This window comes from Mustela putorius, unplaced genomic scaffold (assembly GCF_011764305.1).
Source record: "Mustela putorius furo isolate JIRA1106 unplaced genomic scaffold, ASM1176430v1.1 tig00000698_pilon_pilon_pilon, whole genome shotgun sequence".
NCBI lineage: Eukaryota > Metazoa > Chordata > Mammalia > Carnivora > Mustelidae > Mustela > Mustela putorius.
In genome coordinates this window covers 9,187,481-9,204,904 of record NW_025421449.1, presented here as the reverse complement: position 1 = coordinate 9,204,904, position 17,424 = coordinate 9,187,481, and the positions used below count along the sequence as shown (strand labels likewise).

General features: G+C 46.9%; 1 long non-coding RNA gene across 1 annotated transcript; it reads right to left on the bottom strand.

Moving 5' to 3' along the window:
* Nucleotides 1–4,795: 4,795 nt before the first annotated feature.
* LOC123393008 lies at nt 4,796–16,267 on the bottom strand. The gene is made up of 3 exons (XR_006607710.1): nt 11,021–16,267; nt 8,140–8,323; nt 4,796–5,190 (listed from the first exon to the last, which is right to left on the bottom strand). It is a non-coding gene; the product is annotated as an uncharacterized LOC123393008 (long non-coding RNA).
* Nucleotides 16,268–17,424: the final 1,157 nt, after the last annotated feature.

Genomic DNA, 17,424 nt, shown 5'->3' with positions numbered 1-17,424 from the left:
AAGCAGGATTGCAAAGAGAGATTTTATGCCCATTTCATAGCAGTATTACTCACAGGCACCAAAAGGTAGAAGCAACCTGAGTGTCCATCCACAGCTGAATGATAAACTGAATGTGGTCTTTACGTATAATGGACAATTACTCAGCCTTCAAAGGGAAGGCAACGCTGACACATGATATAACATAGAGGAACATCAAGGACATGATGCTAAGTGAAATAAGCCAGTCGCAAAAAGACAAGCACTGGATGACTCCAGTTATAGGAGGCACCTAAGGTAGTCAAATTCATCGAGACAGAAAGCAGCATGGTGGCCGTCAGGGGCTGGAGAGGGATGTGCTTGGAGGATGTGGTGAGTGCTGCATAGAAGTCGGGCTTTGTTGGGTGGTGGGGGGTGGGGCAGAGACTAGGGCTTTGGTCCTAGCTCCATGACTTAATGGCTGTGTGATCTTGGCTGAGGTGCCTATCAGCACTGTAAAGATGAAGAAAGAGCTAATGGTAGCTGGCAGGCTTGTTGTGAGTCTCAAATGTCTGTGGCAGCACTTTTTAAACAGCAAAGCACTAAATGGCCTATTTTGCAAATTAAAACATATTTCAAAAGTTGTAGGGACACTTGTGACACAGTTTATGAAAGCCACACACATCCATCTCTTCTGTCCATGTCCCAGGTGGGCTCTCCTTAAAGGAGACCCTTCTCAGTGGTTTGTTGAGAAGTCCCTCCTATTTGCAAAGCTGAAAAAATGATCTAAATCCCAAAGATGGTTGTTGGTGGGTGGCGCATACAAGGGGACCTGTTCAGTCCTGCGGCACTTACTGCCGGGGTCACCGTTGGAATGAGCTCCTCTTCGGGATCTGTCCCATACGTAACTGATGCTCAGTGCCATGAATGAATGCTTGAATGAATGAAACGAATAGGGACTTTAAAGACATCCCTGCATTGCACAGTTAGCACAGAGCTCAAAAATTTGCTGACGTTTGAACATCTGTAACATAGCAAAGGGGCACGTGTTTTATAAGGAAACCAAGAAGGATCTTGGAAAACCAAGTAATTGAGTAACATGACAGCAGATGAATTTCATTTAAGGGAACAATTTTAAGTGTTCGCACAAGCTGATGGATTTTGAATTAGTTGTAACCTTTGGAAAAAAAAAAAAAAAGATCTCAGTGCTGCTTTAGCCACCTCAGTGGAACCCGAACCCAGTGGCAGACTTCACAATTGAGATGTTTCGTCTGACTGGGGAGAAGAGAAGAGAGATGGAAATTATTTTAACGTCTGTAGGAGGAGTCCACCGAGAGAGGGGCCTGGAACATTCTCCTTCCAGAGAGACCTGGTCCCCAAACTGGAAGGGAAGAGCGTCACCAGCAGCAGATCCACTAGCTTTCTCTTTTTGGGAAAACTGCAAAATAGCAGCTGGGAACAAAATGAGGGGAGTTCAAATTAGCAGCTCGCATTTATCTTACTCCATTTGGCAGAAGCCAACAGTCACTCAGAATGAAAAGCCCAAAATTTAAGGCAGAAAGAAGGAAATTGCTTTTTCTGGGCCATGTCTAATTAACCCTTGGAGCAACACAGCAATTCTGTTTTACTGCAACTTCTCGCTTAGGAAGACTCCAAAATAAAGATTAAATATGGGGTGTTCGTGAGTGGTGATTCTCCCCAGGATCTGACTCGCAGAAGCCATCAATCCTTGTGCCCAAAGGAGCAACTGGGGCCAGCAGAGCATCTCTGCTCCTGTCGCATCCCACGTGTAGGATGGGAAGCACTAAGGAAGGAGTTTGCCTTCCGGAGCCTTCGCCTATGGCTATAGTTGAGAAAAGGATGCAAAAAATCAGCTGGATGCTTCTTGCTGCCGGTTCTTCAAGACCAGTCCAGGTGTCCTTTGTCTGATGTATCCCGGTGTTGACCTTGACTGCCGCCCCCCACCCCACCAAAAAAAGACTTGGTGAATAGACACACGCTCTGTGAAGGTCATCTCTCGCATTCTCTTGAGAGGTGGGGAAGGATTTCTTACATGATCGGAAAAGCTATTGGAAGGGGGGGAAGAAAGAAAGAAAAGGAAAGAAAAGAAAAGAAAAGAAAAGAAAAGAAAAGAAAAGAAAAGAAAAGAAAAGAAATCCTTAGCCCACAGGTGATCAATGACTCTCAGTAAAACCCATTTGAACGCAGTTTCAAATCAGCCACAGGGCTGGTCTGAATGCTTAAGCAGGCGTGACAGCCCACCTTCCAGGTGAAGGATCTGCTTTGGCTTCTCGTATAAATAGCTGCGTTAGCACCACAGGCAGAGAATAACGCAATCTCCACCTTGAATATGCTAAGTGTCCTCATTATTCAAAAGGCATGAAACCGGCCAGGTGCTCTGTTTAAATGAAGAGACATCGTTCTCCCGGGCTGCACAAGTTAACGGCAGGCACTCCTTGGTTTAACCAGGTTGATTTTTACAGGCAGTCTAACTTCTGGAGCTGAGAAAACCTGGGAACCAGGTAAGAGTCCTACCTGGACAAAATAATCCCTGAGAACCTTCTCCACTTTCAGGATTGCATAACTTTTTGGGGGGAGTCCCCAGATTGTGCGGACAAGGTGCCTCAGAGAGCGGCCTCTGCCGGTGAGGCGAGGTATGGCAGCCCAGCTGAAGTAGCCAGCCTTGCAAGCGAAGTGCTTCTGAGAATAGCAAATGTTTATGTGAAGATCCTTGGTTGGGGGTGAGGAGGAAAGTACAGGCTCAAATGGCAATTATGTAACAATTCTCAAATGAAAGCTAGCTATGCTGAGGTCTGTGGAGTTCTGAAAAGATAGCTAACCATAAATAGCACATCATGGCTCAACCAACTCCCCTGCACGCCAGAGGGAGAAGAAGCTGGCACAGACCCTTTCTTTACAAAATGTCTTCAATTCAGTATTTTGAGACACGCACCTAACTTCATAATGGAAGCCAATGCAAAAGCGATTTTAGTTATCTTCTCACCGCCAATTAAAAAAAAAGTTTCCTACGCGTGTGAACAGTCACACAGTGGGCATCCCCTGAGTTTCAGGGCACATAGAGATGGTTCCCAGAAAACAAAGACTTATTTGTCAAGATCATTTAAAACCTCACCTCAGAAGGTTGAGGTGTGATGCATGGAAACAGTGTGTTGGAGTCTGAAGGGCCCCAGGGGGCCATCTTTCAGGCTTCCCCCACTGTACAAGATGGAGAATCTGTACCCCAAAGAGCAGAGCTGAAGTCCCAAGGGTCTTTGGGCAAAAGGCTAAACTATTCACAGACAAACTCAAGGCTTATTGCTACCAGCCCAGGGCTCTTCGTTATGTGATAGCCCGACTCCTGCATTCTGTAGTGATGTTCCCATTGAAATAGGCTGTCCCCTTACCCCTCCAAAATATGGATTCCCTGGTGGAAAATCCAATAGTTTTTCCCAAGCCATATTTCTCAGACTGCCTCCCACTGTGCCCCCCTCCCCAGGAAATGGTCCTGACTTTTGATTTAGAAACGATGGTTGTGGTAACATTACACCCCCTCTAATGGTATTAACCATTAATACCATTATTAATGGTTAGTTAATTAATAATTAACCATTAACGGATGGCTGTCACTATAGTAATATGGTGAGGTACACCTGGAAGGTTAACCACACAATAGCGCGAGACAGAGAAGCCCCCATGGCCACCTTGAACCCTTTTCCTACGGGAGGAGCCGCTCCTGTCCCCCGACCCCCAGGGCCTCTTGCTGGAGAGGAGAACTTCCGTGCCCTTCAAGAGACAATTAGAATCATCTTAAAGAAAGCTGAATTAGAGAGAATGAGCCTCCATGGATTCAAGGGCTTCTTCCCTCCCAACGTCCCTTATGTTCCTCATAATGGATCCTTTCTTTAAACATTACACCCCTCAATTAGCTCATAATTGCTGTCCATGCCATATGAATTATGCATCGTGCAATGCGAATCCAGGTTCCCTGGCACTGGACAAATCACAAGCTGTTGAAGAAGCTGGAGTAATTACCAAAACAATCCCGGGAGACCTGGACGAAGGGAGCATTATCTGGTCGCCAGGTCATTCTTCCACCCTGCCTTTCCCACCTGCAGCCGGGACTCACCCCTTCCCCATGGAGCACTACTAAATAGTAGCTGGGGCACGAGCGCGTGCCCTGCACCAAGCAATGTGCCAACACGCCTTAACATTTTTATTCTTTGCCATCCTTGGGAAGCAGAGACTACAATTTTATATATCATATAACTTAGCTTAAAATACCCTCTCCTTCTGGAGTTTCTGGGTCTCACATGCCGGGGCGTGGGTGAGGTTCACCTTTGGGACGTAAATGGAAGAAGAGCTTGTTTAAGTAAGTGACAAATGCCATGACAGAGGATGGCTTGAAGCTATGCCAAAGGACAAAGAGGGCACTTGGGAAGCACTCAATGTGTTCATTACTGGTCAAATTACGTTTATTGAGACTACTTGTTAAGAACCTCTAAAGAAGGGTTAATATATATATATATATATATCCACAAAAGCATTAAAATTGCATTTCTTCCCATATATTCATATTTATGTATGCAGATTCTTAACAGTCTACCCTTTCAAACAATTATCTCAAATCATCATCTAGCTACTACTACTACATACACACACGTGCACAGATGCACAGGTGCACGCACATGCACACACACGGGTATCCATATTGGTATCGGTTATATCAGGTGGACTGATAAGGACATGTGTCCCTCAGTGTTCCCTACATTCCTTCTACCACCATCTCTGCATGTAAATTTGGAGGGTAACCCATCAACCACCTACATCCAGGCTCTTTGCACAGGATTTGTCCAAATTTTTATTTCCAAAGCATCTACAATCAGACAAATTGTCCTCTGTAACTTCATTCAGCTTAAGGAGGTAAATGTTTATCTTTGGTTTCTAAGCATTTGTTAGACAAATGTACCACCCTCTCTTAATCCTGCCCATCTTTCCGGAAGCAGTGTAGAGCTCATGCCTGCTTCGAGCTCTGGTGTTTCCAGAGGTTAAGAAGACGTGATCTCGTGGTCTGCTGGAGGCTGCTGTCATCTGAAATGGTGCTCGTCTGCTGGAGGCTGCTGTCATCTGAAATGGTGCTCGGGGCTCAAAAAAGTGAAGGACAGATGACCTGGAAGCAGACAGGCTGGCAGCACTGCTTGCTAATTTCATGTTCATTGTCATGTTCAGTTTGCTCATCTGCAAAATGGGAGTAAGGAACCGTACAAATTTGCAGTGTTAGCGTACTCTCTAAGAAGGACTTTTGAATTCATTTACACTTTCCAACAGTCAGGCAGGCATCAGAGTTCCCCCACCCCCCCCCAAAAAAACACACAAGCAGACACCGTTTTGAAATTAATGCTGACACAGAATGGATTGCTGAAGGGACACCCAGAGACTTCTTTTTCATCTTGCTCTCTGTCCAAGGACAATTCACCTATCTTGTCTGCTTGCTACTTTCTTCATTGGACAAAAGATGAAGTTGAACAAATGGCCTTTAAGGTAGCTTTGATGTTTAAAAATCAATGATTTTATTTATAGGTAACAAATCACAAACCCCTTTGGTGGTCTTCCCAGCCTCGGGAAATATGATTGGGGTCAAGCCCGACAGGGTGGATGGAAGGTGGGCTGTGGTGGTTGTGATGGGTGGGCGTTACCTAGTGGTTTGTGAGTGATGTCGCCAAGAGGGGTGGCAGGGAGCCAAGGTCAGGAGATCAGAGACACCAGAGCGCGCATCAAACCCCAAGAGTGAGCTAGGATTTCAATAGAAAAGCGACATCAAAGTTGAGAGCAGAGGAGTTCAAGGGCTTGATGTAGGTCCCAGGCAGATGAGGCCTACTTCTTAGCACAGAAATTTGTTCATTCATTCACTCGACCAACAAATATTTCTTCAGTTCCTACTGCTTGCTCGTTGTGGGGGTGTTGCATGCACAATGCAGGCAAGACAGGCACGGGCCCCTGTCCCCATGAGGCTTGCAGTCTCATGGGAGAAGCAGACATTAAGAAAAAAACCACTTAAATATATAATTATTGGCCCTGATAATTGCTCTCATAGAGTAGCCCAGGTGGTCATGCAAGCTGAAAAAGCGGATCAGATCAGTCTGTAGTCAGGGAAGCCATCCTGGAGGAAGTGACAATTTCCATAAATGACAGGCACTATGCAGATGCCATTTTATACAGGCATTGGTGTTTCCCACTTAAAGGGAGCAAAGGGGGAATTCCTTAAGGGGCTGGTCAAAACAGAAGGGCTATCACTTTTTGTCACTATAAATAGGTTTATAGATAAATACAGAGAGCACATCACCATATTTCTTGCATCAAAGTTTTAAAATTGCCGTAGCCATATCTGTTGCTTGTGAAGAGCTCAGGTTTGAGTTCAGGTTCTGGATTTTCATGAGTGAACTCTCTTAGAGCTTTAAGAACTGTGGGTGAGTCGCTCTTGTAAGCAGACACTGCACATGGGCTCTGGTTACCTTTAAATGGACTCTTCCTCCCACTCCTGCTCCCTGCCCATGATCCTTCCAGAGACAGAACTACCCACAGGGAGAAGACTAGAAGGCAAGAAATGAAAGAGATGAAGATTCATGAATTTTACAATTGTTCTAGTGTTTCTAAAGTGTGTTAAATAGCAGAGAAGTTTCACCAAATGTTAATAAATGATATGTGGGGTGGAATCCCACATTGGGTCCAGAATCCAGTACATCTAGGAAATAGATTAAATAGTTAGGCCTGCTTCCATTGCAGGACTTATCAGAACCTTGGATATTATAATGTGAATTATAAATCTTTAATTAGGGGTACAACTGGGAATATTTTCCAAACATACTTGACCATGAAACATGCTTTCCTAGGAATATTTCTTGTGTGTAATGTGCTTCAGAACACATCTTAGTAAATGCTGTTTAATTAAGTAAGTCAGATCTAGGTTTTAAAAATGAAATAGCTCTTAGAGGCCACCTCATCCAAATCTCCCACTTCGTGCAGGAATATGAGTAAAAACCACTGATCTAAATCTACTTTTTTGTCACTATAATGTGCATTTCTCTTATACTACAAACATCCACCCTGTTAAGTTGTAAGACTCAAAAAATCTCGTAAAGGAACAAGGAAGTCCCTTTTCAGTACCAAGTAACTTTGGGAAGGTCACTGCTCTGGGCTTCAACTTCATTATGTGTGGAATGAAAACGACACACCCTTGGGTTGTTGAAGAGTCAGCACTGTATGTAAAATGCCTGCTGCAGAGGAAGCACTCAGTTATTAGCTCCCCCTCTTCCCACCCCAAAAAATAAGCTTTATATAAATAATATAGGCAAATATTCTATATGCAATATGCAAATATTCAAGACATTTTTTATAATGTTGGGTTTTATCCTCGTCCCTGAGGGAACGCATTAATGCAAATAAAATACTCTGTTCAGTTCTGCTGGTTTAGATGATTCCTTGTCCTCCCAGGAAGCCCCCCTACCTAATAACCTAGTGTTAAACTTCACTAAAGACAAATACTTTGGAGTTTATCATTCTTTATGAGGCTCTATGCTTCAGAATTAGAGTATATCAAAATTTGGCTCGCTTCCATGTTAGAAAACAAGACATGTTAGAGCCACAAGAGGAAGTGACTGGCCCAAGGTCACTGCATGATCTAGAAGCAATCCCAGCTCCAGCTAAGCTAGTAATGTCTAGCCTTGAGCCTTTTCTCCTCATTTATTTTGTAGGAAGCCTAGGACCCAGAATGCTCGACTGTTTGCTCTTGGGTTCTCTCGACCTCTGTAAAACCAGAAAACTCGGAGGAATTTTAATTTCCCAAGGTGGGAAGATGATGGAAAGAGAAAACCCTCCCAACTATCAGTTTGGGGCTCTGTGCCGATCAGAGGGTTTGGTGAGTTATAGCAGGGTTTGAGCTAGAGTCCAAGCTGGGCACCAGCCTCTCTCTTTCTGCAACCAATGGGGAGAGAAGAGAAAATGCTCAACTCTAAGAGAGAGCCTCCTTCCTGATGTGTACACAGTGAAACAGGTTCCAGGCAGCAGCCCCAACAGTTTAGGCAAATCAGCGGCGCAGATCTTAAAAACAAAAACAAAGGTAAACTGACTGGTGCCGAACGCAGCATTTACGCAACATTGAGTGTAAATAACAAGAGTGTTGATGCTCACTCTCTGCTCTCTCTTTGGGGGGGTGGCTCGGGCAGCATGCGGTTGGGACAGGGACAGATGTGGAGCTCGTGGGTCTGGGTTCTCATTCTGCTCCTCCACTCATGGACGGGTGAGCTCGGACGAGGCACACTTGTTCCTTCCCATCTGATCCCTTGTCCGTGCGAGATGCAAACTGCTTCAAATCCTTTTTATAGGAATGAAACAAAAGACTGAAATCAAGCGAGCAAACAACACACTTGGTGCTAGAGGAGTAAGATCCCTTTCTGCCCTTCCTGGTCCCGCTCTACTGGGGCACTTGCATGCCAGCTTCTGTGATAGGACCCCTCATTTAAAAAAATCCCTACACAGTGCTCACCCAACAACAAGGAAGTACAAGGCAGGCTTTTGCCATTCTCCAGGGCGGTTTCCAGCTCAATCAGAGACCTGGGTTTTGCAGCCATTGGGCTCCTGAGCATGTGAACTGCTAAGGGGATTCTGTGGGTGATCGACTAATCAGCTTGAGCAAACTCTGAGATTCCGCCAGGTAAGGAGAGAGCACAGCGGACAGGTCCTGGAAACCAATTTTACAAGAGAGCCACCCTGACGGTTCATGCTGACAGGGTGTGTCTGCTGGTTGGTAGGTTGTGGATCTGAGCTCGTGTAGGGTGGCTTGTGTAAGCAGGCACTGCTGTAGTGAACACAGGCTAGGGCATGGTGTGCCCAGCAAAGGGGAACAAGGCCTCTGGAGAGCAGAAATCTGACTAATCCTGACATGCTTGTTCCAACTGGACCTCAGCCCATTAAATGACCATGGGGAAGCCCTGGCTGCCTCTCTGAAAATAGGACTGGAAGGCACCATAGAAGGTAACCAGGTTTAGCCTTCTCTGAGAAATCAGATGGCCTGGCATCCTCCGAAGAACACTCCTAGAAGATTTTCTTCCCACCTGGAAAGTAAAGTCCTAAATCCAAGCAAGACTATTGCCCAGACAACAGAGGAGGCTTGAGGTGGGCCGCCGAGGTCACCTGGCCATGTCTAATGTCACCAATGGGGAAACTGAGGTAGTGAGGATTTGCAGGAGGGCACGCAGGGAGCCAGCAGCCGGTCCTGAAACCCAAGCTCCTGTCCTAGGGGAAGCTCTCTCAGTCTGGAGGGTGAGCCTCACCACACACGCCGTGTCCAGAGCATGACCGGGCAGGAGACACACATCGCCATAGTTAGGAAGTGGGTTCAAAGCTCATCTGTAAAGACAGGCTCACAGAGGAAGCCCTCCCTTTCTGTTTCCCCCTCTGTAAGAACCCCTGTCTCATCACTGCCAACCAGATCCTCCTGGGTCCTGGGATCAAGGAATGTCAGCCCATCCATGACCAAGACATAAGAGTTCCCCCAAAACTTGCACCTAAGTTTGCTTCTCTTGACTGGAGAAATGACCGGAGCAATTACCTGTCTAAATACTTCCCCAGGAGCGCCTGGGCAAAGTGGCCCCCCCGAGGGAGAACCCAAGATATGGAATTGGTCATGGAGACAGGAGGATAGTTTTAACCAGAGAAGTGCGTCCGTCCATCTTTGCAGACATTTACTGAGTGCCTACTATGTGCCAGCCCCAGATTCTAGACATCTAATCAGTGCTCCGAGCGGGCACGACCGCCTTTCTGAATGTCAGCCACCCAATCCTCGGCTTTGTGCTAGCTCTCTTTCTTCTTCACTCTCTTTCTTTCTTTCTTAAGCCACCAACAAAACTCTGACCTCTCCCCGAGCACACAATGCAGGCAGTCACTCATGCATTAACAACCACCGGGCCCCAAAGGTCGTTTCTATGACAACCCCGGGGTCCTTAATGACCCTGGCAGGCCAATGATTTTGTTTTGTTTGAGAGTGAAGGAATAATAAGTCAGACCAGCGCGCTCGGGCGCTCGCCCCCTCCCCCGCGCCGCCTCCGCCAGCCGCGCGGATATACTACTGTTCATTATCTGGCTGCTGCATCAGCCCCAGAGACAGGGCGGCAGCCAGCAATGAAAGACAAGAGCCGGCCTGCAGACAAAGAGCTGTAAAGGACCAGAGTGTGCCCTGCATACAGGGTTGCCTGGGCTTCATTAATTCCATCGCCAGCCAGGGAGCGGTAACAAGGGCCTGGGGTCCCCGGCTCCTGGAGTCCGAGGTGCCCTCGTGAACCCCAAATCACAGTGCAGAGCCCAGTTGGGAGGTATCTCCATCCAGGGGATGGGTGGGCTGGCAGAAGGCAGCACCACTCCCAGTGGCAAGACCTATCATTTTAACGAAGGGATGAACGAGGCAATTAACGTGCAGCCCCACCACCTTCCATGGGATCGCCAGTAACTTGGGAGGCTGGGCTGGAGCGCCCAGACAAAGGAGGGCGGCGTGGCCTCCCAGCTGATTCCTGTCCCCCGAATCCGGGTGGGGTGCTACCCCTCTAGGTGCTCCCGTGGGCTTTTCTGCTTCTGCCCTGAGAAACTTCCTGGGGAGGATGCTTTCATTGTCTTCTGATCTTGGGGCAAACAGGCCTCCAGCTTGTCACATTAATTTTCAAATGTGATGTTTGGCAGCATGGGATTTTGCTAGCAGACACTTGGAATTATTTTTGGTGTGTGTGTGCACGGCTGAAATCCCCCAGAATAAGTCATTATCCTGCAAAAAAAAAAAAAAAAAAAAATCTGCTCCTACTGGCTGCCTGGTGGCCCAATCAGCTGACTCATTTTCCACGCTTTCCCTCAAGTAATTAGCGTTTTCATTTTTCCCAACCTACCTATTAGATAAACTCCAGGATCTCATTCTGTTGAAGCACATTTTTGTGAGTTGACGTGCCCCAGCCTCTCCCCGAGAAACAAAAGGAGAGGTCTTGGAGAAAGGCACAAAGATGTGTGATTTAGACCCACGTTCTCCTACCTGGACTGGCTTTTCATCAAGGAGAGGGACGAGGAAGGCTGCGCGTCATTGGGGAAAGAGCCAGCACAGCACCCCCGGTTGTGGTTCCCAGTCTCTGCTGCTGGTCTCCTTGTGATGCTGCGCAAGTGTCCCTGGCCATTCTCTGGGGCTTCCTGAACCTCTTGCAGAGCTGGCAAATCCAGGAAAGCAGAAATGAGACACTGCTGGATACAGGAAGAGCATCCCCCATCTCCGGCCCCACTCTCTGGCCTCAGTTTCCCCTCTGTCGAATAAGGGGCTTGCTCTAGATCAGGAATGGAAACCTCTGCAGAGGCCAGCAGGCAACACGAATGATGAAAGGGGAGGCAAGTCTGGGAGGACTGGAGGGCACCCACCCTGCTAATTCGGGCAGGTATAGGACAGCTCTGTGAGAGTGTAGGTCAAGGATGGCCAGAGATCCTGAGGTTTCTCAAAAGAAGACTGAATTTGGATTTTTTTTTCCCCAATGTGAAATTTTCAAATTTTTAAATGTGGTCAACTAATTCTCATTTTTAAGAATATTATGTTGATCTGAGAAAAGACACTTGAATATAATATGTGGTTCCAGGCCTCCCAGTTTATAGCTTCTGCTCTAGATCTTTGCAGCTCCAAGTGTGGTCAGACACCCAGACCATAGACGTTACCTAGAAGCTGGCTGGAGAGAAAGACTCGCAGGCCTCCTTCCAGATCTCCTGTCTCATCAGCCAGTGATTACCATGCACACTGATGTTTGTGTAGCCACCGAGTGCCTCTTCAAGGTCTTTGAAACCTGCCATCTAGTTCTGCTTACCTGGGACATTCTCTAGCACCTTCCCTGACTACAGACTGGCTCTCCAAGCCTCCTACACACACCTTTGTCATACCTCCATGGAAGAAGAATGGCCCGCCAAGAGTATAGGAGACCAAAGTGTATAGGCTCATGTTGGGGCCCCGGACTCATCTGGCCCAAACCTTTCCCTCTGGCGGGCAGGGGAAGATTTAAGCCATCCGGGGAAGACGGCTGTGTATTCTTTCCTCCGGGGGGTTGGGGGGCTGTGCTCAGTCTCATAAAAAATGCAAACTTTTTCAGTCCTCCATTCCTAGAATGTACAGCCATTGACACAAATGACCATGATTCTTTCCTTAATTTCCCTTCTCAGGTGGTCCTCGATGTGATATCCGCCTGGTTTGTATCCACTTCTTCAAAAGCCTTCCCAGTCTATTCTTGGGTTTCTCTCCGTCTCCAACGTTCCAAGTGCGGGCTATCGCCGGGGTCTGCTGTCTGCACGATGGTGTTCTTGCAAACACGTAGACCTCTCACTCTGCTTTGCGCTTTGATCTCTCGGAGGGATAGCGGTGCTTTTCCAGCTGCTCTGCAGCACCTAGAGCTCAAGTGACCTAGAAGGAAAACAAGACCTGTCCTCCAAAGCTTACTCTACTCTTGGTCGCACTACCAAATTTAGTGGCCTCGCCACTCGGGCTCGAATCTGGGTGCCGGGCTGACGTAACAGGAGCCGAAGGCCTGTGCTCTGATGTTAGCCATGCAGCTTCAGTGTTCTCATCCCCAACGCGAGATGCTTCCAGGAGTAAGTGCTCTAGAAACAGACAGGTCAGCAAAACGATTTTATGAACATACTTTGTTTTCAAATCACCGTTGTAACTAATATTCACTTCCCACCCTGCTTCTGTCTGCATCCAACCGATGCGAGATTCATTTTATGCCACCTCGTGGATCTCTCTCCCCCATCTCCACCCACTGTCGCTGTAGGCCGCACCCTCATTAACCATCACTCGTCACTTGCAGTGTTGCAAGAGTTTCTAGGTATGAGCCTGAGCCTCTCGGAGACCTCCAGATTACTCTGCCCAAGGGACAGAGCTCCTTGAAGCTCCTTTTGTCTGGAATTGGGAATGTATCCTCTGTGCCCGCTGAGGGAAGTCCCCAGTCTTCATCCTGATTTTCAGAGTTCTTCACAACTTGACCCAATGTGTCCTACACCCTTTGGTATCACACACACCAGACTCCCCAGACAAATGGATGGTGTATATTTTCTTACTGCTGGCTGATCCTGTAACTTTCCCATAGCTGGAATGGTCTTCTGCTGTCAATTTCACCTAAATCTAAGATCCTGCCAATGTTTGAGTCTCAGTTCAAGGTCACTTTCTCTAGTGAGTGATCAGTTATCTCCCCCCTCCCCTAATTCGATGCCACTCTGTCCCTGCCCCATACGATGCTACATTACAAGAATTATCTCAGTCAGCTCAGGCTGCCAGGACACAATACCATAGACTGGGTGACTTTAACAACAGAAATGTATCTTCTCATAGTTTGGGAGGAGAGAAGTCCAGCACCAAGGTTCCGGCCAATTCATTTTCTGGTGAGGACCTACTTGCTGGCTTCTTGATGGATGCCTGCCTTTTGCGGTGCTCCTGCATGGTCTTTCCTCAGTGTGGACTTTTGGAAAGAAACAGACAGACAGAGAGACGCTGGGGTAGGGGTGCTCTCTGGGGTCTCTTTTTATAAAGACCCTAGTACTGGACACAAGACCAGAGACCCACCACTTTGATCTCATTTAAGCTTAATTACTTCCTTAGAGGCCCCATTTCTAAATACAGCCACGCTGGGGTTAGGACTACACATAGGAGTTTTGAGAACACTCGAACATTCGGTCCATAACAGGTATCTTTGTGTACATCTCATTTCCTCTTCTAAGTCCCAAGGTTCCAAGGGATAGAGTGTATGTCTTACGGTTTTCACAGTATGTCATGATTCCGTCTGTGTGACGGGTGCTCGGCAAACACGTGTTGGATGAGCCTGCAGACAAGGTCTCCACCACTGCCAAAGTCATCAGATCCCACAGGCACCCGAATGGTTCTGAAGCTTTTTAATTCAGTGCCTCTGTCCACATGCTGCTCTCCACCAAGATACCCCTCTCTCCATCCACCCATGATGCAGGATTTAGTTCACCTATCACTTTTTTTTTTCTTTAGAAATTCTGCCTGTTTCTACCAAGTAAATCGAGGGTTTCTCACCTGCCTGGTGAGTATCTCCAGGTTTATCTTTACAGCCTAGTGATGTCCATTTGCTTCTCTGCCTCTGTCCTCAGGTGAGATCCTTAGGGCAGGGACTGGGACTCCTCTTTCTCCTGGACCCAGCACCTGGCATCTTGCTTGACAACTAATAACAGCACAATTCCATGTTTGTTGAAAGAAGGAATGAATAAAAACAGGAACATGTTCTTTATCGTTCCTCTAAACTTCCTGAAATTGTCTTTTAAAAACAAATGTATTATAACATTTCAGACAATTACTTTACATGACTGTTCATGGGATGTTCTCATATCAGAGCCTATGACAATGAAAAAAATTGATTAATGTACAGAGAACCTAAAAGGAGAGAAATTGGAGATCTATATTAAATTCGAAAAGAAAATTCCTCAATAATGGTAGCTTCTTGCCATTCATGAGAAATACGCTGGGAAACAGTCACAAATACTCGGTTCCACTTATTTCGATACTGTGTGCAGGGCCCGTCCGGAACAAGGCAGGTACATGGACGTGAATCCATTGGCTCCATAACAATTCTGGTCACAGTCACAATAAATGGCAATATGACACTTACTGAGCCAAGCATTCCGCTAAGTACTAGAACATACTCCCATTCCATGCTCGCAACAATCATAAAAGGTCAGAATTATTATTATTCCCATTTTATAGTTAAAGAAACCAAAGAACTTGCCCAAGGACATGAAGCTTGTGAAGAGCGAGGGTAGTCAATCATGCAGTTTGCCAAGGGCATTGGGCTTGCAGTGCTAACATTGGGGAGGTCCCAGGCAAAGCAGGATGGTCATCCTATATGGGATTCCCGTAGGGTTCGAAGCTAGTGTCTGATGCCAGGATGTGTAGGAGTTTCTGTTCTAAGACTGGCCCCTCCTGGAGGGCAGGGGCTCTCCCTTACTTCTCCTCCTTCATCTCGAGATCCCAGCACCAGACTTTGCGCACAGTACACATACAGGAAGAACGTGTTCAATGTCAAGTTCTACTCCAGTCACCCGAAGTAGGAAAAGGCAATTGGTCATTAATTGATCACAGGGGTCCTCAGGCACCATTCCCGCATCTCTTGCTCTTCTTCCCCCTTCTGCCTCTGCACACACTCGAACTGCCTTTCTCCCCCTTTCTCTTCCAGGCTTCTCAGCTTGTCTGCTGCACTGGGAAATGTATGCTGCAGAGCATGATCTGTGGCTTGCTTTGCCTTTCCCTCCTTAACAATGTCCCATTATTCTCTCGGAAGTGCTAGCTTCTCGGTTTGCCTTCCTGGGATTCCTCTTCTGGGGAATTATTTACTTGGTAGGCCCATTCCGAGTGCCAGACACCTAACTGCAATTGCCAATCAGCCTGCAGTCCAACACATTACATTGTCTGCATTTTCCCTAATTTAGGACTTTGTGAAGGATTAATCAGTATGGCAGAGATCCCTGGTTGTCACCCAATATCCATTCTCCCTTCTTCCCCTAGGAATAAAATATTTACCAGGGTGCATGGTTGCCCTGAATCAAGGCCACATCTCCCAATCATTCTTGCATGGCCATGGGACAGAGTCCTGGCCAACGGGATGTTAGCGGCAGTGTCCCACACTATGTTCCAGGACCTTTCCTGGTGGAAGCTGGTGTGCTCACTTTATACTCTCTTCTCCATCATTTTCTCTCTCCCAGAACATAACTTCCACCTTAGACTAGGAGGACAAGGGGCACACAGCAAGGACGGCAAGGCGGGGATCTAGAAATTTCCTGTAGGGTGCTACACTGGCCATTCCTTGCTCTGCCTATCCAGATGTCTATACAAAAAATAAACAAGCTTCTATGCTGGTTAAGCCACCGTTACTTTCACTTTTTGTTTAGTTGCAGGTTCAATTCTAAATAAGATCGTCGCCATGATCCAGGTTGCTGCACGAGATGAAGTGTGCGTCACTTTACGCTCAATTACGCCTGCAAAACACAGAGACACCACTCGGCTTCGGTGTTCATACTGTGGACATGGAAAAACAATAGCTCTCAGGAGGCCTTGGGATCATCTGCTTCCCCCTCCCCAGCCCATGCTGGCCGCTGCTTGGTGCTGGAATGGCCATGTTTGGGCTTTTATTCCAAAGGCAACAGATTCTGCCAAATATCTAAGGAGAGACTTCTCTCTCTGAGCACCTCTGAATACTCCACTGCAACTCTGATCTCCATTACAGCAGAAGAGAAGGGTTTTGTAGCTCCTGATCCTTGATGTTTTTAATGATGCAACTTCCAGAATAAATATAACGTGAAAAGCGCTCCCCAAGGTGCTGTCTAACCCCCAGCCCCCAATTCAGCACGGACTAGAGGCTTCCTCGCCAAGTCCACCCGATTGACCAGAACTGGAGAAGATGGCCTGGCCTGCAGTCGCATGGGGTACTCAGCCGTGTTAGCTGAGTCTGAGTCATGGCTTGGAGCCCAAGTACGACGTCTCTCTCATTTCATCTCTCTTGGGCACATGCTGTCTCTTACCCTTTATAATATAAAGCTTATATTAGCTTTAACCAGCAGTTTGTTATGTAAAATGTTCCACATGACAGCTCGGCTTTGCCCTAATTCCCCCATTTCCTGCAACCTCTCAAAGATCTTTCTTAATGTCCTTGCTCTGTAATCCATTAATTTCTATTTTATGAGTAGAGACTTCCCTTGATATTTCTTTGCTACTGCCCATTTTTTCTTCTTTCTCGGTCTTTCTTCCCCTCCTCTTGACATCCATTCTTATCATGCTCCTCTCCACGTTTGATACAAACCTCCCCCATTTTGGGTCAGGCCTATGGCCCACTATTTCATCCTGCATGCAAAGGGAAGATGAACCGTCAAGGCAGCCTTCTTAGAACCAAAGCAGAAAAGGTTCTCTTTGTGTAGTTCAGGGGTAAGACCTAGTTTAAAATGGCATTTCGCTCTCCTGGATCTTTTTCCTTTCCTTTTGTCCTGGGAGCTCCACCCCTCACGTGCTCCTCTCTCCCAGCACCCATAGCACAGACCTAATAAGGCAGAGGCTTCATGTCTCCTGCCACACCGTGAGCATTCTGAAACCGAGGATCATGTCTTTTCCTTTTTTTCCATGGAGCCAAACAGCTTCTAGTGCATAGTAGTTTCTGCACAAATGTTAAATGATCAGATGCCTTAAACCATTCAGCTTTCTTTTTTTAAGTGAATACTTTTTTTTTTAATAGATTTTTTTTAAATTTTTATTTTTATTTATTTGTCAGAGAGAGAGAGTGAGCACAGGCAGAGGGAGAAGCAGGCCCCCCGCTGAGCAAGGAGCCAGATGTGGGACTCTATCCCGGGACACTGGGATCATGACCTGAGCCAAAGGCAGCCACTTAACCAACTGAGCCACCCAGGCGTCCC